Here is a 13,536-nt window from a genome sequence, read left to right on the forward strand (position 1 = left end):
GGGCATTTTAGGAAAAAACCAATCAGCGGCCGCTGGAGAGCAGGTGCAGGGAGCAGGGGCGTGGGGTGGGCGAGCAGGGATTGGGGGAGCCCCGTGCCAGCCTCCGTGGGCGGCAGCTCACTCCGGGAGAGCGGGCGTCCAGGGAAGAGAGACGGGGAAGCAGCACTTTAAGAAACAGGTCAAGGAAAGTCAGCGTGACACAGCAGCCCACGGCCCCTCCTCTGCTGTTCCCACACAGTCGGAACCCCGAGGGCAGGCAGGGTTCGACGCTCTGCGGAGAGCGTCTACAGCACCCGCTGGGATCACGTCGGGGCTCCAAAGTCACTCCTGTGCGCGGGTACACTTTCAACACTGCAAAACGGTAGCAAAGCAGATGGGGCTCCCACGGCACGAGGCCGGCGAGTACTAGCGTTCAGGACAGCGATGGGGAAGAGCCCGCGTCACACTCTGCCACACTGTGCGCCCGTCACAGGAAGGACCAGGGATGCAGAGATGATGCGCTGGAACCCTATTCTTTAGGGAAGTCGAGCTGCGTGCTAACGAGGGGCGAGAGGAGGGCGGTGGGGGCTCTTCTCACCGGGCAGGAGCAGCTTGGCGGCGCCGTGTCTGACCTGCTCTGCGAGAGAAAGAGGGTCTTCGTGGCAGCAGTTTGAGCTGAGTTTTCAAGGTTAATTGCAAGTTTGAGACTTAAAGTGGGGGGCGTGTTCCAGGCAGAGGGGAGGGGATGTGCAAAGACCCTGGGTTTGCAGGGTGCATTTTGGGGCCCCGAGGAGGGACAGGGCTCAGAGTGTAGGCCACTTGGTGCCTTCCAGGAGCCCCATGGACAGGTCACCCCATGTGCCCTCTGCTTCGTGTCGCCACAGCCCCTGATGGCAAACCTGCCTTTAGAGCCCTACCCCCTGCCCCGTACTGGCGGTAACTCAGGACAGAACTTGTTACCAGGGGGGCTGAGGCTGCCGCTCCTCTGTGGGTCTGATATTGAAACAGCCTCATTAGCTCATTGCTCAGACGGTTGTGTAAGAATTATTTTGTATGTTTCGATTTTTAACCCCTTTTTTTACATATAGAAGATCAATCTTATCTCCTTCCAGATACAGTTACCTCTGCCACTAACCACTCATTAAAACCCGAACTCCTTCCCTGGCACCCTGCAACAGCCTTCCTGGGGTGCGCTCGCCGGACCCAGGACTGCGGCGGGCCCCTCCGGCCACTCCTGTCCTCGCCGGTTCCGGGCTCATCCTGCATGACGTTTCAGCCTCTTGAACGTGTTCTGCTGTGTGTGGCTCCTCGTACTTCCTAAGAGAGTCCCGCAACACACCCAGTGCACAGGAGACACGAAGCAAATGGGGGTTTTCTTTCGCCGTCTGCCGAGGAACTCAAAACGGAAGAGCTCAAAGTGTTTTACATTTCGTGTTGACTCAGTGTTTCGGGGTGCGGATGCCGGCGGGCTCAGATGAAGCGGAAAGCGTGGACGTCATCACCAGAGCTGAAGGAGCCTTTCCATCCCCGACGTGTGCACCGACCAGTGTGTGGTCGAAGGTCGCCCGACACCACGCGCTCGTCCACACGTCGGCCTCTTCAGGGACCCCGGGCCTGCCCGCCACCCCCAAAGGTGGGCTTCTGTGGTCCCATGGCTGTCCCTCCACAGGCGGCCGCCCTCGGACATGTCCCAGGAACGGTGCTCTGGAGTCTGTTCTTCTGGGGCCCTGAGACCCGGGCAGGAGCTCCGGGGACGACACCATGAGGGCGTAAACATGTTTGCGCTTCCTGGGGGCGGAGGCTGTGGACGCCGCTGTCACGGCTCGGGTGACACACCTGGCCAGGAGACCACACTGAGACAGCGAGCCCTCCCGCCTGCCGAGAGCACTTGTGTCTGCAGTCTGGTGCCTGTGTTTAAAATAACAAGAGGCTTCTCTTTGGAACCGGAAGGGTTTTATACCTAAAGGAAAGTCTCCAATGTCAGACGTTTGCTTTAAAAGCAACAGAAGTCACCAGATGACTGAAGCTATTTTACAACACGGACGGTTTGCACGTGCAGTCAGGGCCGAGTGTAGAGCTTTCCCCCGACGCCACCCCAAGCGCACGCTTCCTCCGGGCTGGGGCCTCATGAGGACAACGGGATCTTAACTACGGCAACAACTCAGACGTCCGTTAACCTTCTGTCCGCGCTTGGAGGCCGCTTCCCGGCCGCAAGCAGCTCTTCGGGCCACAGTAGCGAGCCCCAGGGAGGGACGCCAGGGGTCCCAGCTCTGGGGGAGTCCACTGACGGCGCCCCTGCACGCTGCACACAGGGAGCCCGCCCCCTCGGGCAGGGTCCCCCGGTGCGGGGCTCGGACAGGACACGGCTGAGCCCGGGTGCTCTGCCCCGGAGCTGCCCCTCCGTTATTCGGGAAGCAATTACCCGTTCTGTCGATGAGCCGGACCCCACCTTTCACTTCCTGCCGCTTGGCTCCAGGCCGTCTCACTCATTAGCTCCGCCGGGAGGACTGGGCTGCGCGCGAGCAGGAGGTGGAGCTCGTTGACTAAGACGTGTGACTCGCGAGGGCGTCAGAGAAGCCAGAGCGTCCGCCAGACCAGGAGTGCAGATCAGACCGCGTGCCCATGTTTGTTCCCCTCCCTCCATGTCCCCCACACACTCAGGGACGTCTCTGCTCCTAAAATACCATCTGTAAAGATCAGCAAGAATCAGTCCATGTTCCTGTTGCCTTGAAGAGGTTCTACAGCAATGGAAACTCGTTTCCCCTGATGCATCAAAGCGTCCTGGCTTTAGTGAATTTAATGAAGTGCAAATACATTAAATTTCAGGAGTTCTGTCCAGTGTTTATGGTAAGTGACAGGATAGCATAGTGTGAAGAAGTTGCCAAGTTAGGAGAGACGGACGGGTCATGCGCCTGGTTTGTGGCTATCTCTGCGGCCGCTGTTCAACCTTGCAGGATGGACATGAGGAAAGGTAGGGCAGGTAAGTCAGGTGGAAGAGTCTTGGCTCGTCTGCTCCCACTTTTCCTTTTCCTTCCCGAACTTTCTCAGCGAAGACTGGCAACCAGTGAAGCCGCCCTCAGCAGAAGGAGGCCAGGGCCCCAGGCCCGTGGCCTCATCACCCCCTCACCTTAGTCCATGTGCTTGGAGAGTGGAAGCCTGGCCCCTGGTGCAGGAGAGGAAATGGGACGTAGGACGGGTGTGAGCAGAGGAGAAAGTGCAGGTGCGGCGAAGCCCCCGCTGCCGGGGGCCACAGCGCAGAGTGTGGCACAGTGACCCAGACGGGAGCCCAGCTCTGCAGGACCCGTGTCCAGGACACGTCACCCACTGCGGGGACGCAGGATATCATAGAAATGAGCCTATCTGAAGCTCACTAGAATGAGAAGATTTGGGGGCTCATTACGGTGTGAACTGCTATTGAGTTTAAGCAGGTGGTGCACAAAAAAAATCAGAACGTCATTACCAAAATGTGGCTCCGTGAAACCGACCATCACAATGGCCACGGGGCAGGGAAGCAGCAGCCTTGCTCTCTGCCGGTTCCCTGTCATCAGGCCCTACAAAGGCAGATGTTCATGCACAAAAGCAAGTCAAGTTTTGATGGTAAAGTGTCATGCTGTCCTCGGACTCCTGTCCCCACTGACGGCCTCTGCTTGTTGGTCCCCAGAGGGAGGCTCCCAGTGGCCGCTGTAGGCGTGGATGCTCCGCTGTGAGCTGGGAGAACATGGAAGCCGGGGCAAGACGGGGTGTCGATGATGGTGGCCCGTGTTCTGCTTGGTCTTGCGAGAACTCTGGAGTCCCGTCCTCACCACCCAGTGGGGGCGCACCCGGCCATGCAGGCGGAGGCCGCTTGAGTGCTGTGGGGGGAGGGGCCACATTTTCAAAAGAAAAAGTATCGATTTGTGGCCTCACAAGTGACATTCATGCCGTCTCCTGAAGGACAAGAGCGGTCTGGGAGTCAAGACATCAAAGCTGGATTCCTGGACCTTTTCGGACATCCAGGGTCTTTTCTGGCACACGGGGCTGGGACAGCTCCAGTCAGAGCAGCCTTGGAAACGTGGGACGTGCGCTTGCACTCAGGGCTCGAAACGGTCGCCCTGGGTGATAACACTGGGGAACCCCAGAAGGAAATCCTGCGGGCAGCACAGGCCACCCCTTAATCCACGTCTGCACCTAGTTTGGGACTTACTATGTGAAAAATAACACAACGTTATGCCGGGCGCCTGGGGGGCGTGGTCGGTGGAGTGTCCGACCCTTGATTTTGGCTCAGGCCCTGACCGCAGGTTGTGGCTGTACTCAGCAGGGAGCCTGCCTGAGCCTGTCTCTCCCTCTGCCCATCCCCCGCTCCCGCTCACTCTCTCCTGTCTCTCTCGAAAACAAATACAGCTTTAAAAATAATAAAAATAAAAGTAATGCAATAAGTCCTAAGCAAAATCCTAAGAAACGAGCAATCATTGCCATGATGGCTGGCAACAAAAATGTCCTGAACAGGAGGCCCCGAGGGGAATCGTGTCATCTCGACCCAGGAATTGTGCGAGGATGGTGCAGGGTGCTGTGTACTGGCGCCTGCACAGAGGGCCCCGTGCCAAGGCCTGGGCATTGCAGATGAACCAGCCCGTGTGTTGGGGGGACGGGGCTGGGCCTGGCAGAGGCGAGAGAGCGCCCCCCAGCCCTCCGACAGCGACAGAGGGGACTGGCGAGAAAGAGCAGGTCTAGCCTGGAGGCACGTGGACACGTGGCAGAAAGGCTCGCAGGCTAACAGCAGGCATCTCTACGTTTTGGTAAAAGCAAATTAATGAACGAAGGAAGGAGTTACAGGGAGCTAATGCTTCGCTTGGTCAGTGCGATTATTTAATTACTGTTTATTAATAATTTGATTATAGTTTTAAACCTTCTGCAATACAAATAAAGAGCTGAGCAGAGAAATATCTGTGCCCCCCGCCATGAGGCAGGAGACTCCTCTGCTTCTCTACAAGTGCGCAGGGCACCACGAGGGGTGCTGCCGTGTCCACGGAGCTCTGTGTGCACACGCACTGGACTTCCTGTCGGCAGGAAGCTGAAGGCTCTGAGGAGACTTTTACAGCCTCTAAGGCTGGGGGTCGGCTTGTCAGGAGTCCAGGGTGTCCTTGGCCAAACAACGCTTCCTCTCAGCCACGTGGCGGCCGGTGACCCTAGTGGAGCATTTGAAACAAACCCAAATTTCGAAGGTTTCTAGGTGACTCCAGGGAGCTAAAGGCAGTGGCTTTTAACAAACAGCGCGTGTTGGATGTCACTCTTATTGGGTGACCTGGCAATTTTACATCTGTAAAAAGTCTGCTTCCCAGTTTCTATCATCCGTCACCACGGTGGCGAGGCCCGACAGCCCCGAGGGCCGGGTCCGGGGCAGAGCAGCAGGTGGGTCTCGGCTGGTGGCTGCGGGCGCGGGAGGCCCCAGGGAGCGCAGGGGCGCCCAGCTCTGGGCGCTCCCTCCCAGCCAACGACGCCGGAGCTTAGCTCGTGTTTCACTACGGGGCTCGCGGCCCAGCGAGGTTCTTCCCTCTCACGGGCGGAACAGCTAGCAGGAGGGTGCCTGTTTCCAGAGGTTGAGTCGAAATGTCAAATCCAATACTATTTTTTAATTTTATTTTTAAATACTATTTTTTGGCAAAAACTATTGCTCTTTCGGCCCCAAATGAAAAAGAACAGAAGCCCGCATCTGTGTTGGAAACTGGATTTGTGAATTTGTTTCTATTATTGCTGACCACTATGTCCTGCCAGCAAGTTCTGGAAGGAAAATGCCAAGAGTCAGATTTTAGGACAGAGGGCATGAACCTTACAGCCTGAGAATCAGGAGGCGGGCCCCGTACTGCTCTGCCAGGTTCCCAGCACTCAACACATCAAACTAATACCTAAAAATCTGGAGACTTTATATCCAAATCTGGATTCCTGATTTTTCTGGAAAAATAGGAGGGTCTGGAAACCCTGCCCAGACGGCTAGAGAGAAGGCATTCCCACACGACAGCCACCACGGCCTCCATGCCTCTTCCGGCCCGTTCCCTGCTATGGTGTGGCCCACCACCAGGCATGGGCTCTTTCTCTCTGCAGTGGCAGCTCCGTTGGGCTGGGCCTGGGAGGGCTGGGTGCCCATGTGTGAGCTGCCCAACTGTCCTGCTCCTGCCCGGCGGTCTCTGCCCTCGGGCATCCCTGAGTCTCAGGAAAGCAAGGCAGCACATCTACGTCCCAGGGCCTGGACGAGTCACGGCCATGGTAGGATCTCATGGAAATCTGTAGAATGCACTGCCCGTCCTGGCTCTCACAGGACTGGGCCACGGACACACGCTTCTGTAGGCCATGGAGCAGGGCCCGTGGCGCCTACGGCAGCTGAACCTCAGCCTGCCGGCCCCTCCGGTGGCCAGCTGGGTCTCCGGCTCAGCAACTTTGGCTCCAAGTTTAATAACTCCGTTTTCTCTCCGCCCCTCTTCCCGGAGTCACTTTTCTTTAAGTTCCCCTGTTTTTTCTGTAAGTTATTGCAAACTAGCGCGCACAGATGTTGTGGTGCTTTTCGTAGGATTCACAGCCTGTCTTGGCTGCTCGTTTCCGCTTCTGTCCTCCCCTCCAGGCACGGGCACTGCCAGGGCCTCCCGGTGCCGTCACCTGGCAGGGCCTGACCCAGGAGCGTGGGTCGGGGGGGTTCACGTGGCGCGAGGATCTTCTGAACATCAGTGGGTCTGTCTCTCCTGCAGCAGACAGGAAGCATGGTTCCGGAAGCCTGCCCGCTGCCCGGACGGGAGGGCTGGCCCCGACGGGCCTCCTGTGTCAGCAGTGGTCCCTGCTCGTCTCTGAGGCATCTCGGAGGCAGGTGGGCAGCGGTATGACGGCTGGCTCCACGTTTACTAACCGTGAGAAGCCGGGCAGGGTCCTGTTCGCGGATGGAGCTTCTCTCTTCTGTGAAGTTCCTACTTACCTCCCTGGGCTGCCGAGAGGCTCGAATAAAGGCGTTCCATGAGAGAACCGTGCACAGTGCCTGGTTCGTGAGAAAAGCTTCCTTCCTCCATTTCCCAGGTGAGGTTCCCCAAAGGCATGGAGGGCAGCGATGCTCACGATATCCACGCTCTGGGCGCACACATCCCTTGTGATACAGGGCGGGTGTTGGGCCGTGTTTGCAATCGCCTCTCCTAACACCAGCACTTTCGTGGCCTCCGTGGACCCGGACCAGGGCAACGGCGCACAGCCCAGGAGCAGAGTCTCCGTAAAAACTGTTGGGGCCATGAGCTCAGTCGTAGCTACAAAACCTAAAATATGCACATCTGTGTGTGGGGGGGGGTACGGGCGTGGGTGTGTGTGCGCACGTGCCCCTGGGGCCTTGAGCTCCCCTAATCCAGCTAAACGTTTTGAATAATCCGGGACACGGCTCATCCCATACAGGGCTGGCTCTCTGGGACTCCCAGGGCTCCAGGCCAGGCAGGCAGGGGAGAGGCAGGCAGGGGAGAGGCAGGCAGGGGAGATCCGGCCCACCAGGTCAGCGCAGGCGGTCTGGCCGTGAATGAGGGCATCCTCGTGTTCCCTTGCCCCTCACACGGCACCTGTCCCAGAGCACTGCCCGACGACCACAGAGCACGTTGCGCTGAGTAGGAATATCACAGCTCCCTTAAAGTCAGGTGGCTATGGGGTAACCTTTTTGGATATATGGAAAGAAGTTCTACAGAACAAAGAAAAGGAGTAAAAAAGCGGAACATTGTCCAGAAGGGGCTATTCCTACAACGGAAGGGGCTGTTCACAAATGCTCAGTAGGGAATGCATTTCAAAAAAGACGGCGGGGGTCATTTGAGTGACTTGGAGTTGGCGGTTTTTCAGACAATTATGATCTGAAATCAAACTGTCCGTCTCAGCCCGCGGGGCGCCTGTAACGCCGGCCTCCTGCCAGGTCCCAGCCGGCCCCACCCTGTCCCTCCTGTCCCCTTGCTGCTGCGGGGAGTTCACGGCGCCCTCCCGGCCACCGTGGGCAGGGGCCCTCCCTCCTCCTGCAGGACGGCGGTTTACAGACTCACAAACACTTACACTAAACAGTGGTTCCTCTAGGTGTGCGCCACTTCCTGTAAATCAAAGACCTTAAATAACGGGCAAATCTCTGAGAGGACAGACACACCAACAAAACCTTGTGCTTCGAGACCAAGCGCAAGATGCCGACACAGTCGTGTGGGCTTAGGAAGGCAGCGCAGAGCCGTGGGCAGGCGTGGGACCCGGGCTGACCCCCTGCGCCAGAGTCCTCCTGTCTCTGCAGCTGCACGACCTTGGACACAGAGCTAACCGGGCGCAACCCCAGGCTCTAAATTCTAAGTGTGTGGGTCACAGCAGCCACGTGGGTCCTGGGGACATTGTGCGATCGAAGGAGAAAACGGCTTTGCCAGCATTCTGGGAAAACTCATTCCACGGAGCCAAAGAGCATGAGTGGGAAGGGCTAGGCGTCGTCCGGTCAGCCGAGCAGGCTGTGCGGGGTTCACACGAAGTCCAGGACTTCGGGCGTCCTGGGCCCCGGGCATCCAGCGCTGCATCTCATGGCGGTCACTGTGTCCCTTCCACATGCTGCTCGGTCTTAGGGCAGGGAGAGCAGCGAACCCACGACCACAGGCTGTCATAGATCTAGCCAGGCCGGTCCTCCTGTCAGGAGACCCCGTCGCCACCCCTGTCCTCTGACCCGCGTCTCTGCTCCTGAACGAGGGGGTGTCCCATGCTTGCCTGCTGTCTGCCTCTTTCTGACCCCCTCGCTGCCAGCCTGCCTTCAGGACTTGACCGTAGGCCGGGTGCCTGTGTCCTCTGGCTCCTGCCTGGTAGTGGCTGGTGTGACTGCGGGATGGCCAAGGCCAGGACGTACAGAGGCGGGAGAGCTGAGCCATCCAGGACAGTCGCAGGCTGGGCTCCTAGGCTGTTCCCGGCCCTAGGCCGCACCATCAATGACACCACTTCCACCATCCCCGGTGCTGGGGATCCCTTCCCCAGCAGGGGAAGGGATTGTGGGGGCTTGTCCCCCCCACGCCCTCCTTTCTAGAATGTTCCATTTGCTCCTCTCAGTTGGCTCTTCTGCTTTCCATTCGGCTCCGGTCCCCTCTGCCCTTGGAGTCCGTTGACTTTAGCAATCACCCTCTCTCTCCTTCCTTTGCTGCCACACTGTGTAACGAGACCTTTCAGGTGGGTGCATCCTGTCGGGTAACACCGCAGAAGTCAGCAGTGACGGCATCCTAGAGCCCCACCGTCTCATGGATGAGAGAGGGATGAGGAGAGCACTTGCTGCTGTTGCTGGCTTCCTGCCAGCCTCGGCCTCCCAGACCCCTGCAGGGCTCCGTCCCCGAGCCACACCCCGAGGATGCACCCACAGTGCCCTGACCGCGGCCTCCAGGAGCCTGGACTGCACGTGCAGGGGCCTCCACCGCACAGCCATCCCCAGCGGGCCCCTCCGTCCCGCACGGGGGCTCCCGAGCTGCCGCGTCCCCCCTCCCTGTCCCTGCGTCCACCCCCTCGCCGCTCCCCTCCGCAGCACCGCGTGGGGCTCTCTCAGCCACTGGTGGGTCGGCGGGCGCTGTTCTCCTCGTGTGGCAAGACCTCAAGAGCAGGGTCCTTGTCACGTCCTAGCGTCAGTCCCAGCTGCGACTTACGGAATAAATGAAGCGATCGTCCCTCCAGCGGGAAACCTTTCGGTCACACTGACTTTCGTCTTTCCTGTTCCTCCGTCAAATCACTGCTCACGTTCTGGTTTTCACCGCCAGGCCTTCCCCCGCGTGGGTGCGGCACGAGCTGACACCCTGACAATTCGGGATAGTCACGGGGATGATCTTGTCGATGCCGGACCCTTTCCATCGCGCCGTCCCCTGGCGCCGTCCTCCCGCTTCCCGCGTGGCCTCGCCAGCTTGAGAACCCGCGAAGCTTCCCTGTGGACGCGCTCCCTTCCCTCAGTTGGCAGCGGTGTCTGCCCCTCTTCCCTGTTTCTCCTAGGGACCAGGCCGCAGATCGGCAGAGGGGACACATGGGGACGCCTCCGGGGTGCGGCGGGGGGTAGAGGCGCGCGGAGCCCTTCGTCCTCCAGCCAGCTCCGCGGCCGGTGGCGCTCTCTGTGCCTGGGGATTCCGGAACGCAGAGCGCGTCCCACGGCCTCCTCGCGTGGACCCACGCTACACACACTCGCACTTGCTCCTTTCACTCCCGAAAACTCCGTCTTGCCCCCGGCCAAGGCCAGTGGGTTCAGCTTGTGTTTCGGATGCTGGGTCGAATTTCCCAGAACGAGTGTCCCGTGCCGTATCTGCCATCCACCCCCGGAAGTCCCCTCCCTCGGCATCGTACGGTTTTCTTCTGCTCTAAAGAGAAGCGCACGGAACACCCCACGCATCTGCTGCGGGTTTCCGTAACACGGTTTTCTAAGAGGACGTCAGTCCTTCCAGAAGATGCGCAGATCCACGTGCGGCCCAGACACGCGTGACTGTCCGTTTCTCCCACAGCCGACCAGCCGCGGAGCCCGGGGCCGCGTCTCTGCCGAGTGAAGCGCCGCAGCTCATCGCGGCCCACGGTCTCCTTCCCCGACCACCGAGGAGGCTCGGCGCCTCTTGCTTCTGCTTCTGCTTCTGCGATCTCTTGCTCACCCTTCGCCTATTTTTCGATCATCCCCGTGGATCTGCAACAGCTCCGCGTGCACCTACGGCGGCGAGCTCTGCCCATCTTGCTGGTGGGCGTGTCGTGTCTCCCTGCGCTGCGCATCCCCCCACGCGTGGGAAAGGACGCAGGTGACCCTGCCAGTCTCCCGGAAAGAGCCGCCGGGCTCTAGGGCTTGGTTGTGGTTTCCTGGGGGCTCACCGCCCTCACGCCAGTGCCCTGGTCCCCCGGGCCCTCTCAGGGGCAGCCAGGCCCCCTCCAGAGGCCGTGTTTAACTTCCCTTCGGCATCCCCCCAACCGAAATTGTGATAAAACACAAAAAATAAAATTCAAATACGTTTTAATCTAGAGAAATAGTAAAAGAAGTGTCCATTTGTATCAGGATTTCAAATGATCCTGGTGGTTTTCTAATTTGTAACTTTCTAAGCCAGTTCATCCTCTTAAGTTGAAGCATATTCAATAGACAAAACCGTTTCGGGAGCGGGACAGGGCCCGACGCCCACATTCAGGAGCGGGACACGGCGGCCCAGTGTCCGTGCACGTTGTGAAAGGCTCCTGGGTGTGCGGTTGCCGTCTGTCGCCACAAGAAGCTTCCGTCCTTCGGACCACATTGCCCATGCAGAACTTTTCATCCCTGTGACTTACTTATTGTATGATTGGGAACTTGTACATTTAAAATCCAATTTTTCTTTAAAAATTTGTTTTCCTTGTTTTTTTTTTTTTTTTTTTTAAGAAGAGAACAAAGCTAAAAGAAAAAAGACGAATTAGAGAAGCTTCTGTCTACATGGAAGTGTGCTCAGGGGAAGAGGAACCATACAATTTTGGAGGAAATGTTCAGAAATTAAAGTGTTTCAGAAATGATTCAATGGGAGATGTTCATGAATTTCAGGGAGAAGGGTTTGCGCTCAGAACCCCGGGCACGAAGCGTGGGTTCTTCAATTTACTGCGTCTCTTTGGCCCTTGAGCCTCAGTTTGCTAGAAAGGACACAGGCAGGACAGGGTCCCCACTGGGACCAGGTGGGACCAGGTGGGGCCAGGTGGGCGGGCGAGCTCCTGTCGCCCGGGGGATGATGAGAGTGTGCAGCACGGCGTGCTGGCCCCCACTGTCGCATGACCTCAGCTGCGTGGCCGCTGTCATTTTACCCTCACTAGGCTGTCACTGTTGGACACCACATGCGGGTCAGGGTTCCTCCTCAAGGGAAGAACTCTGCCACCGATGAGACCCACGCCATGTCTGGGCTCTCAGGGGGCAGGTGTGGGATACCACGCGGCGACAGAAGATGATGCGGCTCTCCGAGTGTTGGGAAGGGACCGAAAGAAACAGCATGTGGCAGAAAGCAAGAGAGAAAGTTCTAGAGGGGTGTGCGGGGGAGGAAGGCACACTTTGTTCTGACCACAGGGTTCTGGGGGGATCCCTAAGGGCAGTTCACTGGTCCTCACCTCAACCCCCCAGGGAGTGGACGAGCTTGGGCAGCACCGCGTTGCTGGGGTCTGTCCGTGGAAGTTCCGTGCACAGATGCGGGGCTGTGGGCCCGCTTGGTGCTCGAAGCCCCTCCCGCCCCAACACCCCCGGAGCCGGTGCTCGTGAGGTCAGTGTGGGATCTGAGAGCTGAGCTTCAGGGCAGCCGGGACAGCAGCCTGCTTTCCACAGGCTCCACTGGACAGGCAGCGAGGGAGAGGGGGTCCCGGAACAGCCTCCGGGGGTGAAGAAGGTGTCTCTCTTTTGTCAAGCCCAGGACAGAGTGGGTCTGTCCCGTGGAGGGGGACAGGCAGTGGACAGGAGAAGCGGGCCGGCGGTGGGGCAGCGGGAGGAGCAAACAGACGCTCTCGGGCCGGCGCAGGGAAGACGGTGGGTGAGGAACAGCGGGGTCTGGGGAGGGGTGAGAGCTCCCACCCTGGAGGAGGTTTTACTGACAGTAGTGGTCCAGGCCACGTCTCACCCTGGTCAGTAGTGCCCCTGGTGTGGACGGGGCTGTCCCGGCCCACGTGGACCACGAGCCACCAGGGTGAGTTCTCCCGGTGTGGATGGGGCTGCCCGCCTGGTGCGGACCTCATGCCACCAGGGTGAAAGGGCCACACTGTACCTTGTGGGGCGTCTTCTCTCCTAGGAAGGGAGGCAGCGTGGCTCCGTGGGCAGGACACGGGCCCGGAGTCAGGGTCCCTCTATGTTCTCTTCCTGGTCCTCCCCAGCTTGGGACTGAGGCGAAGTTACTTAATTTCCCTGTGCATCCATTTCTCCATCTGCAAAACACGAACCACAGCGTAAAGCGCCTATGATTTCACCAGCACGTGAGGGGAGGTGGCAGCCGCGGGCAGGAACCCTGTGGCGGCCGCCAGGGTCCAGGCATCCTCCGTCCTGTCTGCGGACAAGGCTCCCCTGGGAAGCGTTCTCACAAACTTGGGTCCTCTGCTTGGGCTCTGAAGAAGGTTCTCCCCAGGGATCTTCTCAGGCGGTGCAGTCAGGGACCAACCCCGTCTGTGGAGTGGGCTCGGCTAGACCGGAGAAGGTTCTAGAACCCCTGTTCTCGGGTCCAGAATCCCTCCAGGCTCCTTGCAGAATAACAAGGTCACACTAACGATTCAGTTAAGCAGCTCGACAGACGGCTACGTAACACCTCGAGTGACTCTCGTGTCTGCTCCTTTGTCTGAACAGGTTCCCATGGAGAGCTGAGCTCGGGGAGAAACAAGGGGGTCACTGGGGCCAATTTCCTCCAAACTCCACAAGCCCTTCCTGTGGTCTGAGAACCGGCCGGCCCTGTCTGCTCTGTTGAGCCTTGGGGACTGAGCTGTAATCCTTTCTGGGTCGACTTCATCTTCCCAAGGAACGACGTCACCCACACAGGCCGCGAGGGACTGTTTGAACACGTGTGTCTGCCAAGACCACAGAAGCTTTAAAATCATCTTCTCAGAAAGAGGACAAAGTTGTCTTCTTCAACATTGCCACTT

At 58.7% G+C, this 13,536-nt stretch overlaps 1 protein-coding gene across 12 annotated transcripts in view; it reads right to left on the reverse strand.

Moving 5' to 3' along the window:
- MYT1L (myelin transcription factor 1 like) overlaps nucleotides 1–13,536 on the reverse strand; it is a 393,417-nt gene that overhangs the window by 128,487 nt on the left and 251,394 nt on the right. For 11 of the 12 annotated variants that reach the window (XM_044262156.1, XM_044262153.1, XM_044262152.1 and 8 more), the window contains exon 5: nucleotides 12,675–12,831. The exons of the other annotated variant lie outside the window; for it this stretch is intronic. The gene's annotated coding sequence lies outside the window, so the exon portion shown is untranslated. The remainder of the gene's footprint in view (nucleotides 1–12,674; nucleotides 12,832–13,536) is intronic. 12 annotated transcript variants of the gene reach the window in all.

Source organism: Neovison vison, chromosome 8, assembly GCF_020171115.1.
Source record: "Neovison vison isolate M4711 chromosome 8, ASM_NN_V1, whole genome shotgun sequence".
Taxonomy (NCBI): Eukaryota; Metazoa; Chordata; class Mammalia; order Carnivora; family Mustelidae; genus Neogale; species Neogale vison.